Source organism: Pan paniscus, chromosome 5 (genome assembly GCF_029289425.2).
Source record: "Pan paniscus chromosome 5, NHGRI_mPanPan1-v2.0_pri, whole genome shotgun sequence".
Lineage (NCBI taxonomy): Eukaryota > Metazoa > Chordata > Mammalia > Primates > Hominidae > Pan > Pan paniscus.
The window spans coordinates 108,152,436-108,161,304 of record NC_073254.2 but is presented as its reverse complement, the minus strand read 5'-3'; positions in this window follow the sequence as shown (position 1 = coordinate 108,161,304).

Here is an 8,869-nt window from a genome sequence, read left to right as displayed (position 1 = left end):
TTAGCTGAATGCCATCAAAGCACTTTTAAGTAAAAGGTATAATATGTGTACCATAGCAATAGCATATGCATTTTTTTTTTTGAGACAGAGTCTCGCTGTCAGCCCGGCTGGAGTGCAGTGGCGCTATCTGCTTCCTGGGTTCAAGTGATTCTCGTGCCTCAGCCTCCCGAGTAGCTGGGATTACAGGCATGCACCACCACACCTGACTAATTTTTGTAGTTTTAATAAAGATGGGGTTTCACCATGGTGGCCAGGCTAGTCTTGAACTCCTGCCCTCAAGTGATCTGCCCACCTTGGCCTGCCAAAGTGCTAGAATTACAGGTGTGAGCCACCACGCCCAACCTATGCACTCTTGAGCCCTGTAGTTGGTAACTGTTTCAACTAACATGTCTTAGTGTACTGTTCAGAGTAGGTTCTTCTCTCCCAGCTTGTGTCACAAATTCCAATTATGTTTGATTCCAAAATGCATCATCATCATTATAGTTTGTAAAATGATAATTTTTTTTTTTTTGGAAATGAAGTCTTGTTCTGTTGCCCAGGCTGGAGTGCTGTGGTACAATCTCGGCTCACTGCAAGCTCCGCCTCCCAGGTTCACGCCATTCTCCTGCCTCAGCCTCCTGAGTAGCTGGGACTACAGGTGCCCGCCACCACGCCTGGCTAATTTTGTTTTTGTATTTTTAGTAGAGATGGGGTTTCACCGTGTTAGCCAGGCTGGTCTCCATCTCCTGACCTCGTGATCCACCCACCTCGGCCTCCCAGGGTGCTGTTGGGATAATTTTTACACACCCACTATGTACCAGGTGCTGTGCTAGGTGCTCAAAGATTTTATCATACAGTTGGAGTCCTCAAGGAGCTTATATGTTAGGTAGAGAGGTAATAAAAATGTAAAAGAATAAAGCAAAGGAATGTAAATTTAATGGAAGCAGGTAAGTACAGAAAATTAGAGGAAATAGAGATCCTTGTGGGGTTTTGTAATTGTGGCACAGGGTGCTAGCTAATTCCCTCTCCCCTCTCCTTAGCACTCTCCCTGCCTTCCACACAGAGCATTTCTCCTTCTTCCTTTTAGTAATAAAACTCTGAATTGTAGCTAGGCTCAGACTCCCAGATACAGACTACATTTTCCACCCTCCTTTGCAGCTAGGTGTGGTCATATGAATAAGTACTGCCCCATGAGATGCGAGGGGTAAGTGATGTGTGCAACTTCCGTTATACCCTTCAAAGGAAGCTGCTTTGTTCTCAATTTTCTCTTTTGCCTTACTGCAGGCTGAAATGTGGACCTGTGCCTTTGCCCTTACTGAAGCTGCCAACATGTAAATAAGTAGCTCTACTAGAAGATCTCGGAATAATCTCATAGATAAGAGTGGGCTACCCATCCCCAACTGCCTGCTTACCTATAGTAACTATTTGGATGGGGTAAGGTTTTGAGTGTGGATAACTAGAGAACAGTGATACCACAGAGGAGGTACTATAAAACTACATACAAAGAAAACCAGTTCTATATATGAGGTGATAGCAGTGCATCTATTAGGAAATATCCATCCAGCAGAAATGCAAAATTAAAGCTCTGGGGAGCTTCAGCTTTGAGATATATATATATGTGTGTGCATATATATATATATATATATATATATATATGTATGTATGTATATATGAAGCATCTGAAAGAAAAGTTGAAACCCTGGGGAAAAGGATAACAGAGAGGTAAATGGAAAATAGGAAAACAGTGCTATTGAAGGTCAAGGGAAGAGCTTTGACAAAATAGGGTTCACTCAACATGGGAGTAGATGAGAGTAAAGGTAACTATAAAAAGAGATTAAACTTGGTTCCTAAGTTCATGTTCTCTTTATCTGTATGTCCTCATTTCTAGCTTTACTTAAAATATTTTTCCCTAAAATCTGATCTTTTTGATTTCTCTGTGCTGCCAAGACACTCATCACATCCTGCCTTGATTTACACAAACTCCTTCTCACTGGCCTCTTTCTCATCAATTTCCTACTCCAGTCTTTGCCAAATGTTATTGCCAAGTCCATTTTCCTTTCCTGCTGTTCAGACTATGCTTCTCCCACTCTGCTTTGGCTTCTCTTCACCTTCCAGCCTCCCCATGACTCTGCACCTGCTTACAACTTTTCCTCATCCTTCCTACAGCCCCATCCCACACCCCACCTCCACTCCTTCCTCTGGCCCTTTCATCTCTTCTGGCACCTTTAACCACCAAATTCAGGCAGTCATAACTTCAGGCCAACACCCTACATTATCCTCCTCAGCAGATCCTATTCCTGCTGCAAAGAAACCCAGTGTATCCACTTCCTGTATGAAGCTTGCTAGCGCTAATAATGATATGCTGTGTGCTGCATTCACCCAGAGTATACAAAAGAGTATTGCTTGGACTGTACTCTTTCCTGTCCCTATTACCTCTAGGGCCTTGTATTGTTTGTTCTGGAAGAACATGATTTCATTACTGTCAGATAATTTCTGTTTTTTGTAAAGTACTTATTGGTGTTACCTTGGAGTACTACATAAATAATACAAATCTCACAATGCCTCTCTGATGAGAGGGCCTAAACCCAACCAGTTTGTCCAAAGGTACCTAGAGTTTTTTTCTCAGTAGTGCCTGGTAAAAAAGCATATCTGTCAAGAAAAGGGAGAAAATTAATGTACAGAAAGAAAGGTATGATGTTTCTATTGTCCTCAACAAATAACGCTCATGGGAAAAAAAAACATATTTGAGTGAATCAGAAATTCAATGAGCATTATAGGTAGCTCAGCAAAAACTCCTTTCTAGCTATGGAACATTCCTCAAGGACATATCTTACTGTTATCACAGAAAGCAATGATTTGCCTTGCCACCTCTGAACCTTTGCTCATGCCCGTTTCTCTTAGCATATATACTAATGTACTACATTTTAGTGAAAATACTCACTATGAAACCTAAAGAACTAAGATGTATATTTATAAGCACATAGGCAAGTATGGAGAATAAACTTGTATATATGCCTTCTAGGAGCATGATTTAAATAATTGTTGCTTAATGCTAGGTTTTCTTCTCAACAAGAAAAAACTTGAATACTTATCATTAATTTAAATGCACTTGATATTTTCACAAAATGTAGAAACTGAATAATAAAGAAAGGTTTGGTTTTTTGCATTTATTTTACATGATGAAAAAAGCCCTTGAAATTCAGCACAGCGGTTTCATTTTCAATAAGAATCAGAAAACTGTCAAAGACAAACTGTTTTCCATCAGACAAATGACTTGATCACAGATAATAAAATTGCACAAACCTCAAAGCCTAAATAACCATGTAAATGGGTTCTATGATTTTTGAGACAGATGGTGAATCACAACAGTGATGGGTTATGAATTCCAAAAAGATTGTCCTTCAGAATATAACAAAAAATGACTGAGGAATCAGATTTAAAATATAGTTAAAGTAAAACCAAAATAGAAGAATCACATCAATTTTTAAAAGATCAAGAAGACAGAAACAGAGAACATATAGATTATATTAGAACCACTCTACAAAGAAAATCCTTTTAAATTGAAACATTATGCTTATGTTAACAGAAGGAAATTGGAATGTATTTCAACAAGATGAGTAATGTTATCTGCTTCATTCCATGTCATGTCCAAGATTGTAGAAATTGCAGCCTACTATGTCTATCAACCTGCTTATCACTTGCTGCTGGCCTAGAGGTATGCCCAGCAACCATGGTCACTGTCGGGAACTCTTAATCTCCTTATCTAGTTCTTAGCTGCATAACATGAGAGTGAAGTAGGAGCCATTATGGAAGATAATTAAATTCTCATTAATAAGATCTTGTATTCCCAGTACCACTCAAAGGGACCCAGGTTAGATTAAATCACAGACAACCCTATCTAGGTAAGGATTGATAGTCATAGTTTGTCAATTTTGGCCAACAATAAGTGAACCCTAGGAAGGCATAAGCAAATACGGTGGAGAAAAATAATCAAGAGTGCTAACCTCAGCCCTGACTCCTGGATATGTATTCTTGGGCCATTTAGGCATATTATTTTGTATATTTATATTAACTAATAATATATATGATAAAATACATAGCATGTATAATTAAATATCTATAATATCACTTACCTCTGTTTACATTCCTTGACTCATCTCTCAACATTCTTTTCTACTTTCTCTATTCTTTTCTCTTTTCTCTATTCTTCAGCTCTGCTGCCATTCTCTCAGGATGCATCATGCTTCTTCCGGACAGCCTTTATACCTGTTCTTCCCTCTGCCTAGGCCTTTCTCCCCTTTAGCCAAGGTAGTTCCTATTTAGGCTTTAAGTCCCCTTTAAATGTCATTTTCCCTACCACTGCTTCACAGAAACTTGTAGGTTTTCTTCAATGTATTCACCCTAGTTCTGGTTAATTGTAATGTCTGCCTTAAGTAAATGATAAACTTCAAGACAAGAGAGCGTCTACCTTTCCTTTTTTTTTTCCTCCACAGACTGTATTTCCAGTGCTTAGTGAATAAGCTCAGGAATAGCTCTGTCAGTGTTTGTTGAATGAACAACGAATGAAGGATTCTGTTGGTGAATAGTGTGTTACTCTGAACATTTCATAACATCTTGCTGTTGCACATGCAGAGACAAATGACTTGGTGCCCAAAAAGAAGGCCTCTTTTTGATACATTATGGCTTGGCTTTATTTACCTGGATCCAGATGAAAACTTCAAAATTTTCCCTAAGAACATTTTGGTGACCAAGAAAATTGAACAGGAAAAGTTCTAGCCTGGAACTTAGGAGAAAATAGGCGCTAGAAGATTCCTCTCATCTTATCTTCCTGGAGAGGGAAGAGACTGGCCCCACTGACATTCAGTGGTATGCAATGGAGATTCAAAGACTGTGTGTGGCAAGGAGGGATCCCCCCTGCCCCACCCCACAGACTCTAATCAAATGGCAAATGACAGCAGGCTTTAATGAGACTGGAGTGATTTCATGAAGACCTGGAGCATATTATATTATAATCTACTTTACAAATAAGGCTGGTTGATTAATTTGGTGTGGTCATAGTACTTAAGATAGGAGCCCTTAGTTTTGGAAGCAATTGGTTTCAGAAAAGCCATAGCGGTGGGTCTGCAACAGTAGAAGGTCGAAGTGACACCCAGAGATGAAATGTTACTATTGTCAAGGTGTATTGCTGATTTGCTGTGTGTTATACATTAAGAAATATAAGCTCACTGAACCCTACTCATGGACAAACCCATCAGGGACAGTCCTCAAAAGTGTATTTCTGAGTTGGTACAGTATTCATATTCATTTATGATTTCATTTTTGTTTCATAGACCACCAATAAATTTGGGAAATAACGCATCTACATATCCCTTCTTGGACAGTCACAATGTATATGGCACATTGATGACTTTGAGAAGTCCTGCACTAAAGGTTATTCACCTCCTTTGACCACTAATACTTCTTATTCATAAAAAAACTTATTTGTCAATAAAGATAGTCTCAGCAAAGCTGATGTATTAAAAAACTTCTAAGCTTCAGTGGCTTAAAATAGCAAGGTTTATTTATCGCTCATGCTATATATCCATTGTTGGTTGACTGGAAATCTTATACCACAGTCTTTACTCTGAGATCCAAAGTGTCAGAGCCACCATCATCTGAGCATTCCTTGTTGCTCTGGAAGAGAGAAGGTGAGCTCTGGGTGTTTAACAGGTAAATATTGCAGCTTGAAAGTGATTCATAACTGTGGAATTTTGGCTCAGAACTCATTGGTCAGAAGTAGTCACATGGGCTCACTCAAACATGAGGGGCTGAGAAAGTACCATCCTACCATGTGTCTAAAATGTAGACAGCCAGAAATATTCAGTGGACAGCACTAATGACAACTAACCCAGTCAACCTGGCTAAACACTAATGTTCACTAAAGTATAGCTGGGACCCACTGCTGTTCATGGTTTTAAAAACAAGGATTGGGGACTTCCAGTTTTAAAATGACAGCATAGAAGCAAACTGGCTTCACTCCCTCCCACTCCCTCCCTCCCCCAAAACAAATATACAGCACTGAGATTTTCACCAGCAACAACCTGTAACTCAAATATGAGGATGAAATAGTTCCCAAGGCCACAGGGAAGTGTAAAAACTCTGAGCAGATGGTAAGAGAAGCAGACTTCCACATCTGTGATGCCTCTCCCTCCCCATTCATTCTGACAACAAGTACATGGAAAATCTTCCCCATGTAGAAACTCATGGTATCTACACTGGAAAAAATGAAATTGAGGTGGTAAACTAACTTTCCTACTATCTTGGGTTCCCTGGAAGGAAACTTTCTTGCCTTAACCCAAAGGAACTATTGTGACTGCCTAAAGAAGGAAATATCCCTGAGGAAAGACAGAGACAAGGGAGGTTGGTGGAATCACCATCCCCAGCCCTGGAAACTGCCTGTAAGTTGGTCAAAGGAGATGTCAAATCAGAGCGGCTACTCAGCAGCACTATGCTATAGGAAGTATGTTCCATAGGTCCCCTGGGCACAAACTCCTCGCCAGTCTTCACACACCTCCAGGATAATGTCTTTGGGACCCCTCCCATTTGGGACAGACAGCACTCCCATCATTTACTAGAGCAAGGCAAACCTGGGCTTAAAATGGCATCTGGAGCCAAAAAGGAGACAGCAACTTAGTGGTAAGGATTTGCTAAGCAAATATATATATATATATATTTAAAGCCAGGAAGAGAAAATGGAAATAACTAATCCTTCAATGCAAAGACATAGGTATATACCTACTAGAAACAGGAGCAAATAGGGAACCATGATCTCCTCAGAAGGACAAAGCAAAAATCCAGTGACTGAGCCTAACAAGATGATGATTTGTGAGCTCTCCAACCAAGAATTCAAAACAGCAATTTTAAAGAAACTCAGTGATCTCCAAGATAACATAGAAGTGCAATTCAGAAATTTATCAGAGAAATTTAACAAAGAGATTGAAGTGATTAAAAAAATTAAACAGAAATCTTGGAATTGGAGAAATACATTTACTGAATTGAAGAACTAATTAAAGGCTCTCAACAGCAGGATGGACCAAGCAGAGGAAAGAATCAGTGAGCTCAAAGACCAAGTATTTGAAAACACACAGTCAGAGGAGAAGAAAAGAAAAAGATAAAAAAAAAAAAAAAAAAGAACACAAAAACCTATGAGATACAGAAAATTTCCTTAAAGGACCAAATCTAAGAATTATTGGTGTCCAAGGGGGAGCTAAGGAAGAGCAAGAGGTAGAAAGGTTATTCAAAGGAATAACTGAAAACTTTCCAAAACATGAGAAAGATATAAGTATCCAGGTACAGGAAAGTTTGAGAACACCAAATAGATTCAACCCAAATAAGACTACCCCAAGGTATATAGTAATCAAACTCTCAAAGGTCAGGGACAAAGAGAAAATTCCAAAAGCAGTAAGATAAAGCAAATAAGATACAAGAGAGCTCCAATTCATCTGGCAACCAACTTCTCAATGGAAACAAAATAGGCCAGGAAGAAGTGGAATGACATTTTCAAAGGACTTAAGGAAAAAAAATACCATCCAGAATACTACATCCAGAAAAATTATCCTTCAAATATGAAGGAGAGAGAAAGTCTTTCTCAAACAAAAGCTGAGAGAATTCAGCACCACAAGAACCATTTTTCATGAAGTACTAAAGAGAGTTATTTAATCTGAAAGAAAAAAACCACTAATGCACAAAAGGAAAACTTTTCAAGCTATAAAACCTGCTGGTAAAATTAAATACATAGACAAACCCAGAATACTCTATTGCTTTAATTGTGGTGTACAACCAATTCAAAACTTTAGTATGAAGCCCAAAATACAAATCTATCAAAAACAATGATAGCTACAGCAACCTGTTAAGAGATAAGTAATATAAAAATATGTAAATTGAGACAACTAGAAGTCCAAATGTCAGGGGAGTGGAGTTAAAATGTAAATATTTTGTGTGTTCCTTTTTTGCCTTTGTTTCTAGTCTTTAATTTGTGATAAGTCATCACCTCTTTTAAAGTAACTTGTTATATCTATAAAATGTTTTTTGTAATCCTCATGGTAACCACACTGCAAAAATCTATAATAGATTCACTAAAAATAAAAACAACTAATCAAAACATACTATCAGAGAAAATCACTTAATCACAAATGAAGATAGTAAGAAAGGAGAAAATGAAGAGAGAGGTCTCATAACAACCAGAAAACAGATAACAAATTGGCATTAGTAAGTTCTTAATTATCAATAATAAAACAGAATGTAAATGGTCTCAATTCTCCAAGTAAAAGGCATACAGTGGCTGAATGGATAAAAAAACAAGACTCAACTATATGCTGCCTTCAAGAAACCCACTTCACCTATAAAGACAGACTGAAAGTGAGGGGTGGAAAAAATATTCCATGCAACTGGAAACCAAAATAGAGCAGGAGTAGCTATACTTTTATCACATAAAATAGACTACAAATTTAAGATTATAAAAAGAGACAAAGGACACTATATAAGGATAAAGGAGTCTATTAAGCAAAATGATATAACAATTATAAATATCTATGCGCCCAACACTGGAGCTCCCAAATATTTAATGCAAACATTAATAGATATAAAGAGAGATATCTACTGAAATACAATAATAGTAGGGGACTTTAACAACCTGTTCTCAACAGTGGACAGTTTATCCAGACAGAAAATCAACAGAAAAACAGGGGAGTTAAACTACATACTAGATATAACAGGCCTAGCTGACATTTACAGAACATTTTACCCAACTGCAGCAGAATACACATGCTTTAGCATATGAACATTCTCCAGAAGAGACCATATCTTATGCCACAAAACTCGTCTAAACAAAATTTAAAAATCCAGGAATCAT